Below are 26,691 nucleotides of genomic sequence, written 5' to 3'. Positions count from 1 at the left end.
TTACCCCTTGAAATGCCAACATTGGCCAGTAGGTGACAAATAGGACTAAAGGGCACCACATGCCCAAGTGTATCCAAGGTTGGGGGTTATTTCATGTTTCCAATAGTTATTTCATGGTTCCTGTTGGTCTCGGAGGCTTCAACCGTAAAGAGCTGACATGACCCCTTTAACAGTTTGGACTGCTAGTTTGCATTCTATCTGTCTAGGTTTTCCATAGAGCTGACAAAATGTTACCAAAATTGACAAGTCTGGCTTCTAGGTCGATTGAGTGTGTTTCAAAAAATAACTTCATTTTCGTATAACTCCCAAAACATGTAAATGAATTCTGTTAAAATTCTTAAAGTCTGCAAATGAGATATCAACACAATGTCAAAACAGGTATCTTTGGACAACCCCTCCCACCACGGCTGTATAGAAACAAAGAGCTAAGCAAATATCACATTTCTGTGAAATGTATCTGGATAGTGTTGATTCATCGATGCCCAGTTGGCAGAGAAGAAGTGCAACCTGCACTCACGGACTCCCTTGTACAGAGAAATGTAAGACACCTCTCACCCAGCCTTTGGCACAGGACACTTGCCGAAGAGAGGTCTGTTACTTCCAAAGACAGGATGAGGCCTCAGGACACCTGGAAGCAGGAGAAGGCAAAGCAGGGAATGGAAACCAGTGCAGGGTCTGACCAACAAGGGTGAAACCCTGTTTAACTTGGACGCACCCTCTCAAGCGGACAGGAGACATGAGATTGAAGGTGATGTGCTGAGATTTACAAGAGTGCACAGCAGATGCTTGGCTGACAGAACTCAAAGAAACCAGCGCAAAATATCCCCACAGTTGATTCTGAGACCAAGATCCGTGATGCCAAATTACAGTTAGCAGGAGCATCGGTAAGTGAGGTATAGGGCTACGATTGATGGCATACGCTGAGTCTCAGGGATCTGGAGTGCGTTGTGGGATGTGGTGGGTCTAATCAAGAGAGCAAACCGAACAGTGTACCAATGATAAATCAACCACACTGGTCGCGCTGTTGAGATTACCGATATGTCCCATGGCCACACTCAGTGCATTGCAGGACCAGGGACCAATTGGGCATTTTTCCAATAGAGCACGTGTGGGGCTGAATCAGAGCTATCGTGCATCTGGTCTGAGGGATCCAGGGGGCCTTGGGTTTGAAATCAGAATGAAAAGCCTTAGGATCTGCTATATTCATAACCTGGGCTGGGATTATGGTTTGGTTTGAGGCACAGGATGCGCAACAGCTCTGTGGTGGCCTTCGTGCACCCGTGCCACAAGGATGATAGGACAAGGTAGAGTGGTCCAAGTCCACAGCGTGAGAAGAGGAAGCATTTCCTTCAGCACTATCTCCCAAAATCAGATGCTACATTTTGGATGGCACCGGCACTGTACGGCAGCGAGGACACCAAGGTCGGTCTGCGGGATCATTCCAGCAGGCCCTGATTTGTGACATCCATGGATGTGCTTCCACTGGTGTTTCAGTAGACAGAGAAGCTCTGGGAAGAACTGCTTTCATTGGGACATTCCCGTGTCACTACAAAGCACAAGCACACTCTCAGTTTGCTGTTTTGGAAACACTCCAAAATGACATAGAGCAGAATGCAGAGCTGAGAACCTTTAGAATCCTCATTTCCACAAAAGGCCGTGTCCTGCGCACTTTCAGAATTGTGAGATAAGCGTAATCAAAATGAAGTTATGCTAATCGAAATAGTATGGGTTGTTCATCACAACAAATGCAACACCAGCAATTGGAGATATACCAGACAACACACACAGGAACAGAATATGGCATCAATGTCTAGGAGAAATTGTCCTAACAGAAATCCCTTGGAATTGCATAGAGACAAGAGTCTAAAATTTTCACTTAACATAGCCCTAAAAATCTACATTAGATACCTGATATTACCTGACCAGTAGAGATGAAGAATTACAGTAAAAAAATAGGAAGTACCATTTCCAGTTCCAAAGATATTGAAGGCCCAAAAGATAAGCTTTCAAACAACTAGACTGCAAAACACTATGCAGTCCAAGTGTTGAAAATGGAGGTCAGGAAATCACCGAAGAACAAAAGGGTCTCAGAATCACAAAAGGCAGAATACCAGAAAAGGGGAAGAGAAAGTCTAAAGACGAGCCAAAAAATATCAGAAAACTCAGTGGATGTGATAATATCAGGGCTAAAATTCAGTCCTTAGCAGGCTAGATAATGCAGAGGGATGCGTGAATGACTGTGAAGACAGGGGAACAGAAATCCCTCGGTCAGATTCGGACATAGGAAAGCAAGTGCAAAACAATGAAAATATTGCTTTTGTATCCTGGGTTAAGACAAGGCATGAAAGACTAGAATTCATAAGAGTCCCAGATGGAAAAGCAAGAGATAAAGAAATAAAATATGTCTGAAAATTTATCTGTAGAAATATCAGACTGAAACTTGTTGATAGCCAAGAAAAAAACATCTATGCGAATTCAGGAATTACACAGCATCCAAAGGAGGTGGAATCCCAATAGACCTACAAGCAGCTGTATGATTCCAATCAACAAAGTTTACGAATATCACAGTGATTTAAAATGCACCTGGAGGAATCAACATAGTCACAAGGGAACCTCCAGAGGGGTTTCAGCTTATAACTCGGCAGCAATATTTCAGGACAGGGAGGAGTGCCAGGACACAGACCATATCCTGAATGGCCAAATGCTGCCACCTAGGGTAGCCTATGCCACATGACCACCATTTCTAATAACGGTAGAGCTAGAGCAATCCACAGACCGGCAAATCATAAAAGAATTCAGCAGTTCAAATCTTCTTCTAAAAGGAAGGTTGAGAATACTCCCCGGAATAGAAAAGCAGCAAGATGAAATGGAAAGAAGATAACCATTATTGGAAATGCAAGAAGAGCATGAGTGGCAAAGAAGAAACAAGAAGAAGGCAAGGAGGACATCAAAACCTTAAAGATTGGAGAGGGAAGCAGGAAATCATAGGTGATTGGAAGCACTCTATTAAGTGAATCAGCTTATTTGACTCTCTGTTTGAAGCGAAAGGAGAGATGCATGTCCTGACGTGTTTGCAAAACAAGCGAGAAGCAGACCAACAAAGAATCAAACCAACAAACATGCACCAAAATGGTACGGTTGGCTGACATATACCATGGGAAACATGATTATTCAAAAGAAAATACTCAAGGTGATGTCAAGGATCATTCAGCACGCATCGACCCAGTTTTGCGGCTTGCATGTACTCAGCACACTTGTATTCGGAAATCAGAGGCGTGCATTCATATTCGTAAATATAGATTCATAAGAGCATATCGTGACCTCACCCAAATGCCGATTTGGAATCCAATGGATTCCTAGTCCGTGATGTAGTCTTGTATGTCTTCCAACAGGATGAAGGAATGCCATATTCTACGCTACGTAGAGAAGAATTGTAAGAAGCCTATAACAAAGGCAAGTAGCTCTGCCAAAGTGTATTAAGAGCAAAAGAGACAGACAGTAAAGTGCACATTGGGGTTGGTTTCATTTCTTGGAAATTCAGCCCCCATGAAACAAATAGATCCATGTCCTGAGAGTGTGGGTTTTTCAGCAGAAATCATGCGACGCATATGTATTCCGGTTGTACGGATATTATAGGAACATAAGTCTCCTTTACTGGGTCTCTGTGTACTGTGAACTCTTAGAAAGTTTAAAGACGTGTGAAACCTTCAACTGAAAAGGGACACACTTCTCTCCATTGGTACTGTGCATACAGATCTGAACAAAAGGAAAGAGGGAAGAAGAAAGGCCCATGGGACGCTAGTGGGCAGAACCACATTTACTTTAGGAACCTCTCGTCGGATGCAGCCCCTCCCCCAACACTGACAAGATGCAGCAGCCATTGGGGATGGCGGTTACCGGTTGGATTCCAGGTGGAATGTTGGTGTGTTCCACGAGGCTTGTTGTGGCTTTTGGATCCTAGGAAACCGGGCCGAGTTCTGTGGGTGGATCAGTGTGATGGAGGGGCTGCAGGCCTCTGTGGAGCTTGGCTTAAGTGTTTGGTCCTTTAAGCTGTGTAAGTTCGAGATACTTCTGCTGCCCAAAGACCTGAGTTCACAGGTCAGTTTCCAGAACCTGAAAGGGCAGACAGTGGAAGATCTGCCTGTCATCAGCTTACTGGTGAGGCTCCGAGGTACTTTCAGACTTGCCCAGTCCTGGTGAAGTCGACTTTAGGGGAGTCACGAAGAGAAGCTGGCCGAAAAGCTGGCTGCACGGATTGAGGAGAGATGCGAACACATGGATGAGAGATGTTCTGCTACAATGGAGAATACTGGCCTGGAGACAGCTGTAGAGGATACCAGGCTCATAAGACATTCAGGAGACATATTGAACCTCGCTGATATTGGCAGAAACATACGGAGTGCCAACGTGGACTTGACGAAGTTCCTCAATTCTCTGCTCCAAGAACGGGTCCAAGGTCCCTGACGTGTGCAAGAGAAGAGATGGCAGAGATGATCAAAACGCTCCTGTTCTTGGAAGAGGTCGTGAGAATCCACACGTCCCAAGGGGCCTTCCCTAGCCATTCAGACCAAAATTCACCAAGCCCAGGTAAGCCTTTTCCCAGGTTTGGGCCTAGCTAGCAAGCACTTGACCTTCCCTCCCCGCCACTCACGCATCCATTTTGAAGGTTCAGTACCTGAGCGGCAATGAAGCCATTAGGAGAAGTGCAAGTCCCTCCTAGAATCAGAGTTCCTCCAGCTTCACACTCTGTGAACAACAGTGAACTACTTAAAGGTCAAATAGTCTCGGCTGAAATAGATAGGAATTGAATACTTAGCTCACACCTAGAAACGATGGCCTTCCGCTAGATTCAGCAAATGTTGTGTTTATGTCTTCCCTGGGGTGAAGGGAGTGTGGTAAGTGAGGGGAATCTTTGACTGAACTTGAATCTGTATTAGGCCTCAGTTTTTCAAGACAGTATAGGTAAATAGTACAAGTCAGTAAGTGAACAGTACTGTAAAAGTCGCCAATGACATTAAAGACACAGCTTATGTGGATCGTCTTTCACTTGAGTCAAGCCCCCGGGGGCACTATATCATGTGGGTGCAGACTTGGTTGCGTTAAATGGCTTTACCCAACATGATCGGAAGATTAACTGTTCTCATCACTGATAGAAGAACACCTGGTTCTCCATAGACAAGCATAACTGCAGCAGGGTTCTCCTAGCTATAATGCCTCTAGGTGCTTTTGGATTCAAACCTAAATGTATATATTTGGTTTGTTTCCTCTTGTATTATCCTAGAGAGGGATGTTACCCCTTGAAATGCCAACATTGGCCAGTAGGTGACAAATAGGACTAAAGGGCACCACATGCCCAAGTGTATCCAAGGTTGGGGGTTATTTCATGTTTCCAATAGTTATTTCATGGTTCCTGTTGGTCTCGGAGGCTTCAACCGTAAAGAGCTGACATGACCCCTTTAACAGTTTGGACTGCTAGTTTGCATTCTATCTGTCTAGGTTTTCCGTAGAGCTGACAAAATGTTACCAAAATTGACAAGTCTGGCTTCTAGGTCGATTGAGTGTGTTTCAAAAAATAACTTCATTTTCGTATAACCCCCAAAACATGTAAATGAATTCTGTTAAAATTCTTAAAGTCTGCAAATTAGATATCAACACAATGTCAAAACAGATTTCTTTGGACAACCCCTCCCACCACGGCTGTATAGAAACAAAGAGCTAAGCAAATATCACTTTTCTGTGAAATGTATCTGGATAGTGTTGATTCATCGATGCCCAGTTGGCAGAGAAGAAGTGCAACCTGCACTCACGCGCTCCCTTGTACAGAGAAATGTAAAACTCCACTCACCCAGCCTTTGGCACAGGACACTTGCCGAAGAGAGTTCTGTTACTTCGAAAGACAGGATGAGGCCTCAGGTCACCTGGAAGCAGGAGATGGCAAAGCAGGGAATGGAAACCAGTGCAGGTTCTGACCACTGGTGATGGACCAACAAGGGTGAATCTCTGTTTAACTTGGACGCACACACTCAAGCGGACAGGAGACATGGGATTGAAGGTGATGTGCTGAGATTTACAAGATTGCACAGCAGATGCGTGGCTGACAGAACTCAAAGAAATCAGCTCAAAATAATCCCACAGTTGATTCTGAGAAAAAGATCTGAGCTGTCAAATTTGAGGTAGCAGAGGCAACGGAGAGTGAGTGATAGGGCTACGGATGATGGCACACACTGTGTCTCAGGGATCTGGAGTGCGTTTTGGGATGTGGTGGGTCAAATCAAGAGAGAAAACCAAACTGTGTACCAATGATAAAGCAACCACACTGGCCGGGCAGTTGAGATTACCGATATGTCCCATGGCCACACCAAGTGCATCTGCAGGACCAGGGACAAATTGGGCATTTTACCAATAGAGCACGTGTGGGGCTGAGTCAGAGATATCGTGCATCTGGTCTGAGGGTTCCAGTGGGCCTTGGGTTTGAAATCAGAATAAAAAACCTTAGGATCTGCTACATTCATAACCTGGGCTGGGATTATGGATTGGTGTGAGGCACAGGATGCACAACAGCTCTGTGGTTGCCTTCGTGCACCCGTGCCACAAAGATGAGAGGAGAAGGAAGAGTGGTCCAAGAACACAGCATGAGAAGAGGAAGCATTTCCTTCAGCACTATCTCCCAAAAGCGTATGCTACATTTTGGATGGCACCGGCACGGCACGGCACCGAGGACACCAAGGAATGTCTGCGGGATCATTCCAGCAGGCCCTGATGTGTGACATCCATGGATGTGTTTCCACTGGTGTTTCAGTAGACAGAGAAGCTCTGGGAAAACTGCTTTCATTGGGACATTCCCGTGGCACTACAAAGCACATGTGCACAATCATTGTTGTTTTGGAAACACTCCAAAATGACATAGAGCAGAATGCAGAGCTGAGAAACTTTAGAAGCTTCATTTCAACAAGAGGATGTGTCCTGCGCACTTTCAGAATTGTGAGATAAGCATAATCAAATTTAACTTATGATAATCGAAATAGTATTTGTTGTTCATCTCAACTAATGCAACACCAGCAATTGGAGATATACCAGACAACACACACAGGAACAGGATATGGCATCAATGTCTAGGAGAAATTGTCCTCACAGAAATCCCATGGAATTGCGTAGAGCCATGAGTCTAAAGTTTCACTTAACAAAGATCTTGAAATCTACATTAGATACCTGATATTACCTGACCACTAGAGATGAAGAAGTACAGTAAAAGAAAAAGGAAGGACCATTTTCAGTTCCAAAGGTTTTGAAGGCCCAAAAGATAAGCTTTCAAACAACTAGACTGCCAAACGCTATCCAGACCAAGTGTGGAAAATGGAGGTCAGGAAAACACTGAAAAACCACAGTGCCTCAGAATCACAAAAGGCAGAATACCAGAAAAGGGGAAGAGAAAGTCTAAAGACGAGCCAAAACATATCAGGAAACTCAATGGATGTGATATTATCAGGGCTAAAATTCAGTCGTAAGCAGACTAGATAATGCAGAGGGACGCGTGAATGACAGTGAAGACAGGGGAACAGAAAAACCTTGGTCAGAAGCAGACATAGGATAGCAACTGCAAACCAATGTAAAAATTGCTGTTGATCCCTGGGTTAAGACAAGGCATGAAAGACTTGAATTCCTAAGAGTCACTGATGGAAAAGCAATAGAAAAAGGAACAAAAAATGTCTGAAAATTTATCATTGGAAAAATTAGACTGAAACATGCTGAAAGCCAGGAAAGAATCATCTATGCGAATTCACGAAGTACAGAGCATCCAAAGAGCAGGAATCCCAATGGACTTACCAGAGGCTATATGATTCAAATCTATAAAGTTCACGAATATCCCAGTAATTTAAAATGCACCTGGAGGAAACAACTTAGTCACAAGGGATCCTCCAGAGGGGTTTCAGCTGATATCTCATCAGCAATATTGCAGGACAGGGAGGAGTGCCAGGACACAGACCATATCCTGAATGGCCAAATGCTGCCATCTAGGGTAGCCTATGCCACATGACCGCCATTTCTAATAACGGCAGAGCTAGAGAATTCCACAGACTGGCAAATCGTAAAAGAATTCAGCAGTTCAAAACTTATCCTACAAGAATGGTTGAGAAATCTACCCTGAATAGAAAAGCAGCAAGATGAAATGGAAAGAAGAAACCATTATTGGAAATGCAAGAACAGCATGAGTGGCAAAGAAGAAACAAGAAGAAGCAAGGTGGACATCAAAACCCTAAAGATGGGAGAGGGAAGCAGGAATTCATAGGTGATTGGAAGCACTCTCTTAAGTGAATCAGCTTATTTGACTCTCTGTTTGAAGCGAAAGGTGAGATGCATAGCCTGACGTGTTTGCAAAACAAGCGGGAAGCAGACCAGCAAAGAATCAAACCAGCAACCAAGCACCAAAATGGTACGGTTGGCTGACATTTACAAAGGGAAACATGATTATTCAAAAGAAAATACTCAAGGTGATGTCAAGGATCATTCAGCACACATCGACCCAGTATCGCGGCTTGAATGTACTCAGCACACTTGTATTCGGAAATCAGAGGCGTGCATTCATATTCGTAAATTTTGATTCATAAGAGCATATCGTGACACATCCCTACTGCCGATTTGGAATCCAATGGATTCCTAGTCCGTGATGTAGTCTTGTATGTCTTCCAACAGGATGAAGGAATGCCATATTCTACGATAAGTAGTGAAGAAATGTAAGAAGCCTATAACAAATGCAAATAGCTCTGCCAAAGTGTTCTAAGAGCAAAAGAGACAGACAGTAAAGTGCACATTGGGGTTGGTTACATTTCTTGGAATTTCAGCCCCCATGAAACAAATGGATCCATGTCCTGAGAGTGCAGGTGTTTCAGCAGAAATCAGGCGACGCATATGTATTCTGGATGCACGGATATTATAGGAACATAAGTCTCCTTTAGTGGGTCTCTGTGTACTGTGAACTCTTAGAAAGTTTAAAGACGTGTGAAACCATCAACTGAAAAGGGACACACTTCCCTCCATTGGTACTGTGCATACAGATCTGAACAAAAGTAAAGAGGAAAGAAGAAATTCCCATTGGACTCTAGTGGGTAGAATCACATTTACCTTAGGAACCTCTCGTCGGATGAAACCCTTCTCCCAATACTGACAAGATGCAGCAGCCATTGGGGATGGCAGTTACCGGTTGGATTCCAGGTGGAATGATTGTGTGCATCACGAGGCTTGTTGTGGCTATTGGATCCTAGGTAACCGGGCAGAGTTCTGTGGGTGGATCAGTGTGATGGAGGGACTGCGTCCCTCTGTGGAGCTTGGCTTAGGTGTTTGGTCCGGGAAGCTGTGTAAGTTCGAGATACTTCTGCTGCCCAAAGACCTGAGTTCACAGGTCAGTTTCCAGAACCTGAAAGGGCAGACAGTGGAAGATCTGCCTGTCATCAGCTTACTGGTGAGGCTCCGAGGTACTTTCAGACTTGCCCAGTCCTGGTGAAGTCGACTTAGAGGAGACACGAAGATAAGCTTGCCGAAAAGTTGGCTGCACGGATTGAGGAGAAATGCGAACAAATGGAAGAGAAATGTTCTGCTACAATGGAAAATACTGGCGTGGAGACAGATATAGAGGATACCAGGCTCAAAAGACCTTCATGAGACACATTGAACCTCGCTGATATTGGCAGAAACATATGGAGTGCCAACGTGAACTTGAGGAAGTTCCTCAATTCTCTTCTCCAAGAACGGGTCCAAGGTCCCTGACGTCTGCAAGAGCAGAGATGGCAGAGATGATCAAAAGGCTTCTGTTCTTGTAAGAGGTCGTGAGAATCCACATGTACCAAGGGGAATTCCCAAGCCATTCAGACCAGAATTCACCAAGCCCAGGTAAGCCTTTTCCCAGGTTAGGGCCTAGCTAGCAACACTTGCCCTTCCCTCCCCTCCACTCACGCATCCATTTTGAAGGATCAGTACCTGAGCGGCAATGAAGCCATAACGAGAAGAGGAAGCCGCTCCTAGAATCAGAGTTCCTCCAGCTTCACACTCTGTGAACAACAGTGAACTCCTTAAAGTTCAAATAGTCTCGGCTGAAATCGACAGGAATTGAATATTTAGCTCACACCTAGATACGATGGCCTTCCGCTAGATTTAGCAAATGTTGTGTTTATGTCTTCCCTGGGGTGAAGGGAGTGTGGTAAGTGAGGGGAATCTTTGACTGAACTTGAATCGGTATTAGGCCTCAGTTTTTCAAGACAGTATAGGTAAATAGCACAAGTCAGAAAGTGAACTGTACTGTAAAAGTCGCCAATGACATTAAAGACACAGCTTATGTGGATCGTCTTTCACTTCACTCAAGCCCCCGGGGGCACTATATCATGGGGGTGCAGACTTGGTTGCGTTAAATGGCTTTACCCAACATGATCGGAAGATTAACTGTTCTCATCACTGATAGAAGAACACCTTGTTCTCCATAGACTAGCATAACTGCAGCAGGGTTCTCCTAGCTATAATGCCTCTAGGTGCTTTTGGATTCAAACCTAAATGTATATATTTGGTTTGTTTCCTCTTGTATTTTCCTAGAGAGAGATGATAGCCCCTTGAAATGCCAACATTGGCCAGTAGGTGTCATTGGGAGTAAACGGCACCACATGCACAAGTGTATCCAAGGTTGGGGTTTTTTTCATGTTTCAAATAGTTATTTCATGGTTCCTGTTGGTTTCGGAGGCTTCAACCGTAAAGAGCTGACATGACCCCTTTAACAGTTTGGACTGCTAGTTTGCATTCTATCTGTCTAGGTTTTCCGTAAAGCTTACAAAATTTTACCAAAATTGACAAGTCTGGCTTCTAGGTCGATTTAGTGTGTTTCAAAAAATAACTTCATTTTCGTATAACCCCCAAAACATGTAAATCAATTCTGTTAAACTTCTTAAAGCCTGCAAATGAGATATCAACACAATGTCAAAAAAGTTTTCTTTGGACAACCCCTCCCACCACGGCTGTATAGAAACAAAGAGCTAAGCAAATATCACTTTTCTGTGAAATGTATCTGGATAGTGTTGATTCATCGATGCCCAGTTGGCAGAGAAGATGTGCAACCTGCACTCACTCACTCCCATGTACAGAGAAATGGAAACCTCCACTCACCCAGCCTTTGGCACAGGACACTTGCCGAAGAGAGGTCTGTTACTTCCAAAGACAGGATAAGGCCTCAGGACACATGGAAGCAGGAGATGGCAAAGCAGGGAATGGAAACCAGTGCAGGTTCTGACCCCTGGTGATGGAGCAACAAGGGTGAAACTCTGTTTAACTTGGACGCACACTCTCAAGCGGACAGGAGACATGGGATTGAAGGTGATGTGATGAGATTTATAAGAATGCACAGCAGATGCTTGGCTGATAGAACTCAAAGGAACCAGCGCAAAATATCCCCACAGTTGATTCTGAGACTAAGATCCGAGCTTCCAAATTTGAGGTAGCAGAGTAGACGGTCAGTGAGGGATAGGGCTAAGGATGAAGGCATACGCTGAGTCTAAGGGATCTGGAGGGCGTTGTGCTATTTGGTGGGTCGAATCAAGAGAGCAAACCGAAATGCTTACCAATGATAAAGCAACCACACTGGCCGCGCGGTTGAGATTACCGATATGTCAAATGGCCACACCCAGTTCATCTGCAGGACCAGGGACCAATTGGGCATTATGCCAATAGAGCACGTGTGGGGCTGAGTCAGAGATATCATGCATCTTGTCTGAGGGATCCAGGGGGCCTTTGGTTTGAAATCAGAATGAAAAGCCTTAGGATCTGCTGCATTCATAACCTGGGCTGGGATTATGGTTTGGTGTGAGGCACAGGATGCACAAAAGCTCTGTGATTGCCTTCGTGCACCCTTGCCACAAGGATTAGAGGACAAGGAAGAGTTGTCCAAGACCACAGCATGAGAAGAGGAAGCATTTCCTTCAGAAATATCTCCCAAAAGCTTATGCTACATTTTGGATGTAACCGGCACGGCACGGCACCGAGGACACCAAAGTAGGTCTGTGGGATCATTCCAGCAGGCCCTGATGTGTGACATCCATGGATGTGTTTCCACTGGTGTTTCAGTAGACAGAGAAGCTCTGGGAAAACTGCTTACATTTGGACATTACCGTGGCAATACAAAGCACAAGCGCACTCTCAGTTTGCTGTTTTGGAAACACTCCAAAATGACATAGAGCAGAAGGCAGAGCTGAGAACCTTTACAATTCACATTTCCACAAGAGGCCGTGTCCTGCGTACTTTCAGAATTGTGAGATAAGCGTAATCACAATGAAGTTATGCTAATCGAAATACTATGGGTTGTTCATCACAGCAAATGTAACACCAGCAATTGGAGATATACCAGACAACACACACAGGAACAGAATATGGCATCAATGTCTAGGAGAAATTGTCCTCACAGAAATCCCTTGGAATTGAGTAGAGACAAGAGTCTAAAATTTTCACTTAACAAACCCTAGATGTCTACATTAGATACCTGATATTACCTGACCAGTAGAGATGAAGAAGTACAGTAAAAGAAATAGGAAGTATCATTTTCAGTTCCAAAGATATTGAAGGCCAAAAAGATAAGCTTTCAAACAACTAGACTGCAAAACGCTATGCAGTCCAAGTGTTGAAAATGGAGGTCAGGAAATCACTGAAGAACAAAAGGGTCTCAGAATCACAAAAGGCAGAATACCAGAATAGGGGAAGAGAAAGTCTAAAGACGAGCCATAAAATATCAGAAAACTCAGTGGTTGTGATAATATCAGGGCTAAAATTCAGTCCTTAGAAGACTAGATAATGCAGAGGGATGCGTGAATGACTGTGAAGACAGGGGAACAGAAATCCCTCGGTCAGATTCGGACATAGGAAAGCAAGTGCAAAACAATGAAAATATTGCTGTTGTATCCTGGGTTAAGACAGGGCATGAAAGACTAGAATTCATAAGAGTCCCAGATGGAAAAGCCAGAGATAAAGAAATATAATATGTCTGAAAATTTATCTGTAGAAATATCAGACTAAAACTTGTTGAAAGCCAAGAAAAATCATCTATGGGAATTCAGGAATTACACAGCATCCAAAGGAGGTGGAATCCCAATAGACCAACCAGCAGCTGTATGATTCCAATCAACAAAGTTCACGAATATCACAGTGATTTAAAATGCACCTGGAGGAAACAACATAGTCACAAGGGAACCTCCAGAGGGGTTTCAGCTTATAACTCGGCAGCAATATTGCAGGACAGGGAGGAGTGCCAGGACACAGACCATATCCTGAATGGCCAAATGCTGCCACCTAGGGTAGCCTATGCCACATGACCACCATTTCTAATAATGGTAGAGCTAGAGCAATCCACAGACCGGCAAATCATAAAAGAATTCAGCAGTTCAAAACTTCTTCTAAAAGGAAGGTTGAGAATACTCCCCGGAATAGAAAAGCAGCAAGATGAAATGGAAAGAAGAAAACCATTATTGGAAATGCAAGAAGAGCATGAGTGGCAAAGAAGAAACAAGAAGAAGGCAAGGAGGACATCAAAACTTTAAAGATTGGAGAGGGAAGCAGGAAATCATAGGTGATTGGAAGCACACTCTTAAGTGAATCAGCTTATCTGACTCTCTGTTTGAAGCGAAAGGAGAGATGCATGTCCTGACGTGTTCGCAAAACAAGCGAGAAGCAGACCAACAAAGAATCAAACCAACAAACATGCACCAAAATGGTACGGTTGGCTGACATATACCATGGGAAACATGATTATTCAAAAGAAAATACTCAAGGTGATGTCAAGGATCATTCCGCACGCATCGACTCAGTATTGCGGCTTGCATGTACTCAGCACACTTGTATTCGGAAATCAGAAGCGTGCATTCATATTCGTAAATATAGACTCATAAGAGCATATCGTGACCTCACCCAAATACCCATTTGGAATCCAATGGGTTCCTAGTCGGTGATGTAGTCTTGTATGTCTTCCAAAAGGATGATGGAATGCCATATTCTACGCTACGTAGAGAAGAATTGTAAGAAGCCTATAACAAAGGCAAGTAGCTCTGCCAAAGTGTACTAAGAGTAAAAGAGACAGACAGTAAAGTGCACATTGGTATTGGTTTCATTTCTTGGAATTTCAGCCCCCATGAAACAAATAGATCCATGTCCTGAGAGTGTGGGTTTTTCAGCAGAAATCATGCGACGCATATGTATTCCGGTTGTATGGATATTATAAGAACATATGTCTCCTTTACTGGGTCTTTGTGTACTGTGAACTTTTAGAAAGTTTAAAGACCTGTGAAACCATAAACTGAAAACGGACACACTTCCCTCGATTGGTACTGTGCCTACAGATCTGAACAAAAGGAAAGAGGGAATAAGAAAGGCCCATGGGGCCCTAGTGGGTAGAATCACATTTACTTTAGGAACCTCTCGTCGGATGAAGCCCCTCCCCCAACACTGACAAGATGCAGCAGCCTTTGGGGATGACAGTTACCGGTTGGATTCCAGGTTGAATTTTGGTGTGTATCGCGAGGCTTGTTGTGGCTATTGGATCCTAGGTAACCGGGCTGATTTCTGTGGGTGGATCAGTGTGATGGAGGGTCTGCCGCCCTCTGTGGAGCTTGGCTTAGGTGTGTGGTCTGGGAAGCTGTGTAAGTTCGAGCTACTGCTGCTGCCCAAACACCTGAGTTCACAAGTCAGTTTCCAGAACCTGAAAGGGCAGACAGTGGAAGATCTGCCTGTCATCAGCTTACTGGTGAGGCTCCGATGTACTTTCAGACTTGCCCAGTCCTGGTGAAGTCGACTTTCAGGGAGACACGAAGAGAAGCTGGCCGAAAAGCTGGCTGCACAGATTGAGGAGAAATGTGAACATATGGATGAGAGATGTTCTGCTACAATGGAGAATACTGGCGTGGAGACAGCTGTAGAGGATACCAGGCTCAAAAGACATTCATGAGACACATTGAACCTCGCTGATACTGGCAGAAACATACGGAGTGCCAACGTGGACTTGAGGAAGTTCCTCAATTTTCTTCTCCAAGAACGGGTCCAAGGTCCCTGACGTGTGCAAGAGAAGAGATGGCAGAGATGATCAAAACGCTCCTGTTCTTGGAAGAGGTCGTGAGAATCCACACTTCCCAAGGGGCCTTCCCACGCCATTCATACCAGAATTCACCAAGCCCATGTAAGCCTTTTCCCTGTTTCGGGCCTAGCAAGCAAGCACTTGCCCTTCCCTCCCCTCCACTCAGGCATCCATTTTGAAGGATCAGTACCTGATCTGCAATGAAACCATTACGAGAAGAGCAAGCCGCTCCTAGAATCAGAGTTCCGCCAGCTTCACACTCTGTGAACAACAGTGAACTCCTTAAAGTTCAAATAATCTCGCCTGAAATCGATAGGAATTGAATAGTTAGCTCACACCTAGAAACGGTGGCCTTCAGCTAGATTCAGCAAATGTTGTGTTTATGTCTTCCCTGGGGTGAATGGAGTGTGGTAAGTGAGGGGAATCTTTGACTGAACTTGAATCTGTATTAGGCCTCAGTTTTTCAAGACAGTTTAGGTAAATAGAACAAGTCAGAAAGTGAACTGTACTGTAAAAGACGCCAATGACATTAAAGACACAGCTTATGTGGATCGTCTTTCACTTGAGTCAAGCCCCCGGGGGCACTATATCATGTGGGTGCAGACTTGGTTGCGTTAAATGGCTATGCCCAACATGATCGGATGATTAACTGTTCTCATCACTGATAGACGAACACCTTGTTCTCTATAGACTAGCATAACTGCAGCAGGATACTCCTAGCTATAATGCCTCTAGGTGCTTTTGGATTCAAACCTAAATGTATATATTTGGTTTCTTTCCTCTTGTATTTTCCTAGAGATGGATGTTACCCCTTGAAATGCCAACTTTGGCCAGTAGGTGTCACTGTGAGTAAAGGGTACCACATGCACAAATGTATCTAAGGTTGGGGGTTATTTCATGTTTCCAATAGTTATTTCATGGTTCCTGTTGGTTTCGGAGGCTTCAACCGTAAAGAGCTGACATGACCCCTTTAACACTTTGGACTGCTAGCTTGCATTCTATCTGTCTAGGTTTTCCGTAGAGCTGACAAAATGTTACCAAAATTGACAAGTCTGGCTTCTACGTCGATTGAGTGTGTTTCAAAAAATAACTTCATTTTCGTGTAACTCCCAAAACATGTAAATGAATTCTGTTAAACTTCTTAAAGACTGTAAATATGATATCAACACAATGTCAAACAGGTGTCTTCGGACAATCCCTCCCACCACGGCTGTATACAAACAAAGAGCTAAGCAAATATCACATTTCTGTGAAATGTATCTGGATAGTGTTGATTCATCGATGCCCAGTTGGCAGAGAAGAAGTGCAACCTGCACTCACTCTCTCCCATGTACAGAGCAATGGAAACATCCACTCACTCAGCCCTTGGCACAGGACACTTGCCGAAGAGAGGTCTGTTACTTCCAAAGACAGGATGAGGCCTCAGGACACCTGGAAGCAGGAGATGGCAAAGCAGGGAATGGAAACCAGTGCAAAGTCTGACCCCTGGTGATGGAGCAACAAGAGTGAAACTCTGTTTAACATGGACGCACACACTCAAACGGACAGGAGACATGGGATTGAAGGTGATGTGCTGAGATTTACAAGAGTGCACAGCAGATGCTTGGCTGACAGAAGTCAAAGAAACCAGCGCAAAATATCCCCACAGTTGATTCTAAGGCCAAGATCCTAGCTGCCAAATTTGAGGTAGCAGAGGCAACGTAGAGTGAGGGATAGGGCTACGGATGATGGCACACGCTGTGTCTCTGGTATCTGGAGTGCGTTGTGGGATGTGGTGTGTCGAATCAAGATAGCAAACCGAAATGAGAACCAATGATAAAGCAACCACATTGGCCGGGCTGTTGAGATTACCGATATGTCCCATGACCACACACAGTGCATCTGCAAAACCAGGGACCAATTGCTCATTTTGCCAATATAGCACGTGTGGGGCTAAGTCAGAGATATCATGCATCTGGTCTGAGGGATCCAGGGGGCCTTGGGTTTGAAATCAGAATAAAAAGCCTTAGGATCTGCTACAATCATAACCTGGGCGGGGATTATGGTGTGGTGTGAGGCACAGGATGCACAACAGCTCTGTGGTTGCCTTCGTGCACCCGTGCCACAAGGATGAGAGGACAAGGAATAGTGGCCCAAGACCACAGCGTGAGAAGAGGAAACATTTCCTTCAGCACTATCTCCCAAAAGGTTATGCTACATTTTGAATGGCACCGGCTCGGCACTGCACCGAGGATACCAAGGTAGGTCTGCGGGATCATTCCAGCAGGCACTGATGTGTGACATCCATTGATGTGTTTCCACTGGTTTTTCAGTAGACAGAGAATCTCTGGGAAAACTGCTTTCATTGGGACATTCCCGTGGCACTAAAAAGCACATGCACACATCAGTTTGCTGTTTGGAAACACTTCAAAATGACATAGAGCAGAATGCAGAGCTGAGAACCTTTAGAAGCTTCATTTCAACAAGAGGATGGGTCCTGGGCACTTTCAGAATTGTGAGATAAGCATAATCAAAAGGAAGTTAAGCTAATCTAAATAGTATGGGTTGTTCATCACAACTAATGCAACACCAGCAATTGGAGATATACCAGACACACACAGGAACAGGATATGGCATCAATGTCTAACAGAAATTGTCCTCACAGAAATCCTATGGAACTGCGTAGAGCCAAGAGCCTAAAACTTTCACTTAACAAAGCCCTTGAAGTCTACATTAGATACCTGATATTACCTGACCAGTAGAGATGAAGTAGTACAGTAAAAGAAAAAGGAAGGACCATTTTCAGTTCCAAAGATATTGAAGACCCAAAAGATAAGCTTTCAGACAACTAGACTGCAAAACACTATCCAGACCAATTGTGGAAAATGGAGGTCAGGAAAACACTGAAAAACAACAGTGTCTCAGAATCACAAAAGGCAGAATACCAGAAAAGAGGAAGTGAAAGTCTAAACACGAGCCAAAAAATATCAGGAAACTCAATGGATGTGATAATATCAGGGCTAAAATTCAGTCGTAAGCAGACTAGATAATGCAGAGGGACGCGTGAATGACTGTGAAGACAGGGGAACAGAAAAACCTCGGTCAGAAGCAGACATAGGAAAGCAAGTGCAAACCAATGTAAACATTGCTGTTGAACCCTGGGTTAAGACAGGGCATGAAAGACTAGAATTCATAAGAGTCACAGATGGAAAAGCAAGAGAAAATGAAACAAAAAATGTCTGAAAATTTATCTGTGGAAAAATCAGACTGAAACATGCTGAAAGCCAGGAAAGAATCATCTATGCGAATTCACGAAGTACAGAGCATCCAAAGGAGTAGGAATCCCAATAGACCTTCCAGAGGCTGTATGATTCAAATCTACAAAGTTCACGAATATCACAGTGATTTAAAATGCACCTGGAGGAAACAACATAGTCACAAGGGAACCTCCAGAGGGGTTTCAGCTGATATCTCATCAGCAATATTGCAGGACAGGGAGGAGTGCCAGGACACAGATCATATCCTGAATGGCCAAATGCTGCCATCTAGGGTAGCCTATGCCACATGACCGCCATTTCTAATAACGGCAGAGCTAGAGAATTCCACAGACCGGCAAATCGTAAAAGAATTCAGCAGTTCAAAAGTTATCCTTCAAGAATGGTTGAGATATCTACCCTGAATAGAAAAGCAGCAAGATGAAATGGAAAGAAGAAAACCATTATTGGAAATGCAAGAAGAGCATGAGTGGCAAAGAAGAAACAAGAAGAAGGCAAGGAGGATATCAAAACCCTAAAGATGGGAGAGGGAAGCAGGAAATCATAGGTGATTGGAAACATTCTCTTAAGTGAACCAGCTTATTTGACTCTGTGTTTGAAGCGAAAGGAGAGATGAATTGCCTGACGTGTTTGCAAAAGAAGCAAGAAGCAGACCAACAAAGAATCAAACCAACAAACAAGCACCAAATGGGTACGGTTGGCTGACATATACCAAGGGAACCATGATTATTCAAAAGAAAATACTCAAGGTGATGTCAAGGATCATTCAGCACGCATCGAACCAGTATCGCGGCTTGCATGTATTCAGCACACTTGTATTCGGATATCAGAGGCGTGCATTCATATTCGTAAATATTGATTCATAAGAGCATATCGTGACCTCACCCAAATGCCGATTTGGAATGTAATGAATTCCTAGTCCGTGATGTAGTCTTGTATGTCTTCCAACAGGATGAAGGAATGCCATATTCTTCGCTACGTAGAGAAGAAATGTAAGAAGCCTATAACAAAGGCAATTAGCTCTGTCAAATTGTTCTAAGAGCAAAAGAGACAGACAGTAAAGTGCACATTGGGGTTGGTTTCATTACTTGGAATTTCAGCCCCCATGAAACAAATGGATCCATGTCGTGAGATTGCGGGTGTTTCAGCAGAAATCAGGCGACGCATATGTATTCCAGGTGTACGGATATTATAGGGACATAAGTCTCCTTTAGTGGGTCTCTGTGTACTGTGAACTTTTACAAAGTTTAAAGACGTGTGAAACCATCAACTGAAAAGTGACACAATTCCCTCCATTGGTAATGTGCATACAGATCGGAACAAAAGGAAAGAGGGAAGAAGAAAGGCCCATGGGATGCTAGTGGGTAGAACCACATTTACCTTAGGAACCTCTCGTCGGATGAAGCCCCATCCCCAACACTGACAAGATGCAGCAGCCATTGGTGATGGCAGTTACCGGTTGGATTCCAGGTGGAATGTTGTTGTGTATCACGAGGCTTGTTGTGGCTATTGGATCCTAGGTAACCGGGCAGAGATCTGTGGGTGGATCAGTGTGATGGAGGGGCTGCCGCCCTCTGTGGAGCTTGGCTTAGGTGTTTGGTCCGGGAAGCTGTGTAAGTTCGAGATACTTCTGCTGCCCAAAACCTGAGTTCACAGGTCAGTTTCCAGAACCTGAAAGGGCAGACAGTGGAAGATCTGCCTGTCATCAGCTTACTGGTGAGGCTCCGAGGTACTTTCAGACTTGCCCAGTCCTGGCGAAGTCGACTTTATTGGAGACACGAAGATAAGCTGGCCGAAAAGCTGGCTGCACGGATTGAGGAGAAATGCGAACACATGGATGAGAGATGTTCTGCTACAATGGAGAATGCTGGCGTGGAGACAGCTGTAGAGGATACCAGGCTCAAAAAACATTCATAAGACACATTGAACCTCACTGATACTGGCAGAAACTTACGGAGTGCCAACGTGGACTTGAGGAAGTTCCTCAATTCTCTTCTCCAAGAACGTGTCCAATGTCCCTGACATCTGCAAGAGAAGAGATGGCAGAGATGATCAAAACGCTCCTGTTCTTGGAAGAGTTCGTGAGGATCCACACGTACCAAGGTGCATTCCCAAGCCATTGAGACCAGAATTCACCAAGCCCATGTAACCATTTTCCCAGGTTTGGGCCTAGCTAGCAAGCACATGCCCTTCCCTCCCCTCCACTCAGGCATCCATTTTGAAGGATCAGTACCTGAGCTGCAATGAAGCCATTACGAGAAGAGCAAGCCGCTCCTAGAATCAGAGTTCCTCCAGCTTCACACTCTGTGAAAAACAGTGAAATCTTTAAGGTCAAATTGTCTCGGTTGAAATAGATTGGAATTGAATATTTAGCTCACACCTAGAAAAGATGGCCTTCTGCTAGATTCAACATATGTTGTGTTTATGTCTTCCATGGGGTGAAGTGAGTGTGGTAAGAGAGGGGAATCTTTGACTGAACTTGAATCGATATTAGGCCACAGTTTATCAAGACAGTATAGGTAAATAGTACAAGTCAGACAGTGAACTGTATTGTAAAACTCGCCAATGACATTAAAGACACAGCTTATGTGGATCATCTTACAATTCAATCAAGCCCCTGGGGGCACTATATCATGGGGGTGCCGACTTGGTTTCGTTAAATGGCTTTACCCAACATGATCGGATGATGAACTGTTCTCATCACTGATAGAAGAACACCTTGTTCTCCATAGACTAGCATAACTGCAGCAGGGTTCTCCTAGCTTTAATGCCTCTAGGTGCTTTTGGATTCAAACCTAAATGTTTATATTTGTTTGTTTCCTCTTGTATATTTCTAGAGAGTGGTGTTACCCCTTGAAATGCCAACATTGGCTAGTAGGTGTAATTGGGAGCAAAGGCAGCACATGCACAAGTGTATCCAAGGTTGGGGGTTATTTCATGTTTCCAATAGTTATTTCATGTTTCCTGTTGGTTTCGGTGGCTTCAACCGTAAAGAGCTGACATGACCCCTTTAACAGTTTGGACTGCTAGTTTGCATTCTATCAGTCTAGGTTTTCCGTAGAGCTGACAAAATGTTACCAAAATTGACAAGTCTGGCTTCTAGGTCGATTGAGTGTTTTTCAAAAAATAACTTCATTTCCGTATAACTCCCAAAAGATGTAAATGAAGTCTGTTAAACTTCTTAAAGACTGCAAATGAGATATCAACACAATGTCAAAACAGGTGTCTTCGGACAATCCCTCTCACCACGGCTGTATAGAAACAAAGAGCTAATCAAATATCACATTTCTGTGAAATGTATCTGGATAGTGTTGATTCATCGATGCCCAGTTTGCAGAGAAGAAGTGCAACCTGCACTCACTCGCTCCCATCTACAGAGGAATGGAAACACCAACTCACCAAGCCCTTGTCACAGGATACTGGCCGAAGAGAGGTCTGTTACTTCCAAAGACAGGATGAGGCCTCAGGACACATGGAAGCAGGAGAAGGCAAATCACGGAATGGAAACCAGTGCAGGGTCTGACTACTGGTGATGGAGCAGCTAGGGTGAGCTGTGTTTAACTTGGACGCACACTCTCAAGCGGACAGGAGACATGGGATTGAAGGTGATGTGCTGAGATTTATAAGAGTGCACAGCAGATTCTTGGCTTACAGAAGTCAAAGAAACCAGCGCAAAATATCCCCACATTTGATTCTGAGACCAAGATCCGTGATGCCAAATGTGAGTTAGCAGGGGCAACGTTCATTGAGGGATAGGGCTACGGATGATGGCACACTCTGAGTCTCAGGGATCTGAAGTGCGATGTGGGATGTGGTGGGTCGAATCAAGAGAGCAAACCAAACTGTGTACCAATGATAAAGCAACCACACTGGCCGGGCGGTTGAGATAACCTATATGTCCCATGGCCACACCCAGTGCATCTGCAGGACTAGGGGCCAACTGGGCATTTTGCCAATACAGCAAGTGTGGGGCTGAATCAGAGCTATCGTGCATCTGGTCTGAGGGGTCCAGGGTGCCTTGGGTTTGAAATCAGAATGAAAAGCCTTAGGATCTTCTACATTCATTACCTGGGATGGGATTACGGTTTGGTTTGAGGCACAGGATGCGCAAGAGCTCTGTGGTTGCCTTCGTGCACTCGTACCACAAGGATGAGAGGACAAGGATTTGTGGTCCGTGTCCACAGCGTGAGAAAAGGAAGCATTTCCTTCAGCACTATCTCCCAAAAGCATATGCTACATTTTGGATGTCACTGGCACGGTACGGCACCGAGGACACCAAGGTAGGTCTGCGGGATCATTCCAGGAGGCCCTGATATGTGACATCCATGGATGTGTTTCCACTGGTGTTTCAGTAGACAGAGAAGCTCTGGGAAGAACTGCTTCCATTGGGACATTCCCGTGGCACTACAAAGAACATGCGCACTATCATTTTGATATTTTGGAAACTCTCAAAAATGACATAGAGCAGAATGCAGAGCTGAGAAGCTTTAGAAGCTTTATTTCAACAAGAGGATGGGTCCTGGGCACTTTCAGAATTGTGAGATAAGCATAATCAAATGGAAGTTAAGCTAATCTAAATAGTATGGTTTGTTCATCACAACTAATGCAACACTAGCAATTGGAGATATACCAGAAAACACACACAGGAACAGGATATGGCATCAATGTCTAGCAGAAATTGTCCTCACAGAAATCCCATGGAATTGCGTAGAGCCAAGAGCCTAAAATTTCACTTAACAAAGCCCTTGAAGTCTACATTAGATACCTGATATTACCTGACCAGTAGAGATGAAGTAGTACAGTAAAAGAAAAAGGAAGGACCATTTTCAGTTCCAAAGATATTGAAGGCCCAAAAGATAAGCTTTCAGACAACTAGACTGCAAAACACTATCCAGACCAATTGTGGAAAATGGAGGTCAGGAAAACACTGAAAAACAACAGTGTCTCAGAATCACAAAAGGCAGAATACCAGAAAAGAGGAAGTGAAAGTCTAAACACGAGCCAAAAAATATCAGGAAACTCAATGGATGTGATAATATCAGGGCTAAAATTCAGTCGTAAGCAGACTAGATAATGCAGAGGGACGCGTGAATGACTGTGAAGACAGGGGAACAGAAAATCCTCGGTCAGAAGCAGACATAGGAAAGCAAGTGCAAACCAATGTAAACATTGCTGTTGAACCCTGGGTTAAGACAGGGCATGAAAGACTAGAATTCATAAGAGTCACAGATGTAAAAGCAAGAGAAAATGAAACAAAAAATGTCTGAAAATTTATCTGTGGAAAAATCAGACTGAAACATGCTGAAAGCCAGGAAAGAATCATCTATGCGAATTCACGAAGTACAGAGCATCCAAAGGAGTAGGAATCCCAATAGACCTTCCAGAGGCTGTATGATTCAAATCCACAAAGTTCACGAATATCACAGTGATTTAAAATGCACCTGGAGGAAACAACATAGTCACAAGGGAACCTCCAGAGGGGTTTCAGCTGATATCTCATCAGCAATATTGCAGGACAGGGAGGAGTGCCAGGACACAGATCATATCCTGAATGGCCAAATGCTGCCATCTAGGGTAGCCTATGCCACATGACCGCCATTTCTAATAACGGCAGAGCTAGAGAATTCCACAGACCGGCAAATCGTAAAAGAATTCAGCAGTTCAAAACTTATCCTTCAAGAATGGTTGAGATATCTACCCTGAATAGAAAAGCAGCAAGATGAAATGGAAAGAAGAAAACCATTATTGGAAATGCAAGAAGAGCATGAGTGGCAAAGAAGAAACAAGAAGAAGGCAAGGAGGATATCAAAACCCTAAAGATGGGAGAGGGAAGCAGGAAATCATAGGTGATTGGAAACATTCTCTTAAGTGAACCAGCTTATTTGACTCTGTGTTTGAAGCGAAAGGAGAGATGAATTGCCTGACGTGTTTGCAAAAGAAGCAAGAAGCAGACCAACAAAGAATCAAACCAACAAACAAGCACCAAATGGGTACGGTTGGCTGACATATACCAAGGGAACCATGATTATTCAAAAGAAAATACTCAAGGTGATTTCAAGGATCATTCAGCACGCATCGAACCAGTATCGCGGCTTGCATGTATTCAGCACACTTGTATTCGGATATCAGAGGCGTGCATTCATATTCGTAAATATTGATTCATAAGAGCATATCGTGACCTCACCCAAATGCCGATTTGGAATGAAATGAATTCCTAGTCCGTGATGTAGTCTTGTATGTCTTCCAACAGGATGAAGGAATGCCATATTCTTCGCTACGTAGAGAAGAAATGTAAGAAGCCTATAACAAAGGCAATTAGCTCTGTCAAATTGTTCTAAGAGCAAAAGAGACAGACAGTAAAGTGCACATTGGGGTTGGTTTCATTACTTGGAATTTCAGCCCCCATGAAACAAATGGATCCATGTCGTGAGATTGCGGGTGTTTCAGCAGAAATCAGGCGACGCATATGTATTCCAGGTGTACGGATATTATAGGGACATAAGTCTCCTTTAGTGGGTCTCTGTGTACTGTGAACTTTTACAAAGTTTAAACACGTGTGAAACCATCAACTGAAAAGTGACACAATTCCCTCCATTGGTAATGTGCATACAGATCGGAACAAAAGGAAAGAGGGAAGAAGAAAGGCCCATGGGATGCTAGTGGGTAAAACCACATTTACCTTAGGAAACTCTCGTTGGATGAATCCCCATCCCCAACACTGACAAGATGCAGCAGCCATTGGTGATGGCAGTTACTGGTTGGATTCCAGGTGGAATGTTGTTGTGTATCACGAGGCTAGTTGTGGCTATTGGATCCTAGGTAACCGGGCAGAGATCTGTGGGTGGATCTGTGTGATGAAGGGGCTGCCGCCCTCTGTGGAGCTTGGCTTAGGTGTTTGGTCCGGGAAGCTGTGTAAGTTCGAGATACTGCCCTGCCCAAAGACCTGATTTCACAGGTCAGTTTCCAGAACATGAAAGGGCAGACAGTGGAAGATCTGCCTGTCATCAGCTTACTGGTGAGGCTCCGAGGTACCTTCAGACTTGCCCAGTCCTGGTGAAGTCGACTTTAGGGGAGACACACAGAGAAGCTGGCCGAAAAGCTGGCTGCACGGATTGAGGAGAAACGCGAACACATGGATGAGAGATGTTCTGCTACAATGGAGAATGCTGGCGTGGAAACAGCTGTAGAGGATACCAGGCTCAAAAGACATTCATGAGACATATTGATCCTCACTGATACTGGCAGAAACATACGGAGTGCCAACGAGGACTTGAGGAAGTTCCTCAATTCTCTTCTCCAAGAACGGGTTCAAGGTCTCTGACGTCTGCAAGAGAAGAGATGGCAGAGATGATCAAAACGCTCCTGTTCTTGGAAGAGGTCGTGAGAATCCACACGTCCCAAAAGGCATTCCAAATCAATTCAGACCAGAATTCACCAAGCTCAGGTAATCGTTTTCCCAGGTTTGGGCCTAGCTAGCAAGCTCTTGACCTTCCCTCCTTTCCACTTAGGCATCCATTTTGAAGAATCTGTACCTGAGCTGCAATGAAGCCATTATGAGAAGAGCATGCCCTCCTAGAATCAGAGTTCCTCCAGCTTAACACTCTGTGAACAACAGTGAACTCTTTAAGATTAAATAGTCTCTGCTGGAATAGATAGAAATTGAATACTTAGCTCACACTTAGGAAAATGGTCTTCTGCTAGATTCAAAAATGTTGAGTTTGTGTCTTCCCTGGGGTCAAGGGAGTGTGGTAAGTGAGGGGAATCTTTGACTGAACGTGAATCTATATTAGGCATAAATTTTTCAAGACACTATTGGTAAATAGAACAAGTCAGAAAGTGAACTGTACTGTAAAAGTCGCCAATGACATTAAAGACACAGCTTATGTGGATCGTCTTTCACTTCACTCAAGCCCCCGGGGGCACTATATCATGGAGGTGCAGACTTGGTTGCGTTAAATGTCTTTACCAACATGATCGGATGAATAAGCGTTCTCATCACTGATAGAAAAACACCTTGTTCTCCATAGACTAGCATAACTGCAGGAAGGTTCTCCTAGCTATAATGCCTCTAGGTGCTTTTGGATTCAAACCTAAATGTATATATTTGGTTTCTTTCCTCTTTTATTTTCCTAGAGAGGGATGTTACCCCTTGAAATGCCAACATTGGCCAGTTGGTTTATTTAGGAGTAAAGGGCACCACATGCACAAGTGTAAACAAGTTTGGGGGTTATTTCATGTTTCCAATAGTTATTTCATGGTTCCTGTTGGTTTAGGGGGCTTCAACCGTAAAGAGGTGACATGATCCCTTTAAAAGTTTGGACTGCTGGTTTGCATTCTATCTGTCTAGGTTTT

General features: G+C 44.1%; 3 long non-coding RNA genes across 3 annotated transcripts; all 3 read right to left on the bottom strand.

The window, feature by feature from the left end:
- Positions 1-4,210: 4,210 nt before the first annotated feature.
- Positions 4,211-9,362, bottom strand: LOC140693965 (uncharacterized). Its single transcript, XR_012069688.1, has 4 exons — positions 9,121-9,362; positions 5,846-5,918; positions 4,676-4,746; positions 4,211-4,460 (listed from the first exon to the last, which is right to left on the bottom strand). It is a non-coding gene; the product is annotated as an uncharacterized lncRNA (long non-coding RNA).
- A 5,423-nt stretch (positions 9,363-14,785) lies between these two features.
- LOC140693966 (uncharacterized) lies at positions 14,786-19,884 on the bottom strand. Its single transcript, XR_012069689.1, has 4 exons — positions 19,720-19,884; positions 16,444-16,570; positions 15,276-15,388; positions 14,786-15,060 (listed from the first exon to the last, which is right to left on the bottom strand). It is a non-coding gene; the product is annotated as an uncharacterized lncRNA (long non-coding RNA).
- A 47-nt stretch (positions 19,885-19,931) lies between these two features.
- LOC140693967 (uncharacterized) lies at positions 19,932-25,264 on the bottom strand. Its single transcript, XR_012069690.1, has 4 exons — positions 25,019-25,264; positions 20,573-20,643; positions 20,294-20,364; positions 19,932-20,143 (listed from the first exon to the last, which is right to left on the bottom strand). It is a non-coding gene; the product is annotated as an uncharacterized lncRNA (long non-coding RNA).
- Between the last annotated feature and the right edge of the window lie 1,427 nt (positions 25,265-26,691).

This window comes from Vicugna pacos, unplaced genomic scaffold (genome assembly GCF_048564905.1).
Source record: "Vicugna pacos unplaced genomic scaffold, VicPac4 scaffold_20, whole genome shotgun sequence".
Taxonomy (NCBI): domain Eukaryota; kingdom Metazoa; phylum Chordata; class Mammalia; order Artiodactyla; family Camelidae; genus Vicugna; species Vicugna pacos.
Note: the sequence above shows the minus strand (reverse complement) of the source record. Positions and strands in the feature narration are given on the sequence as shown.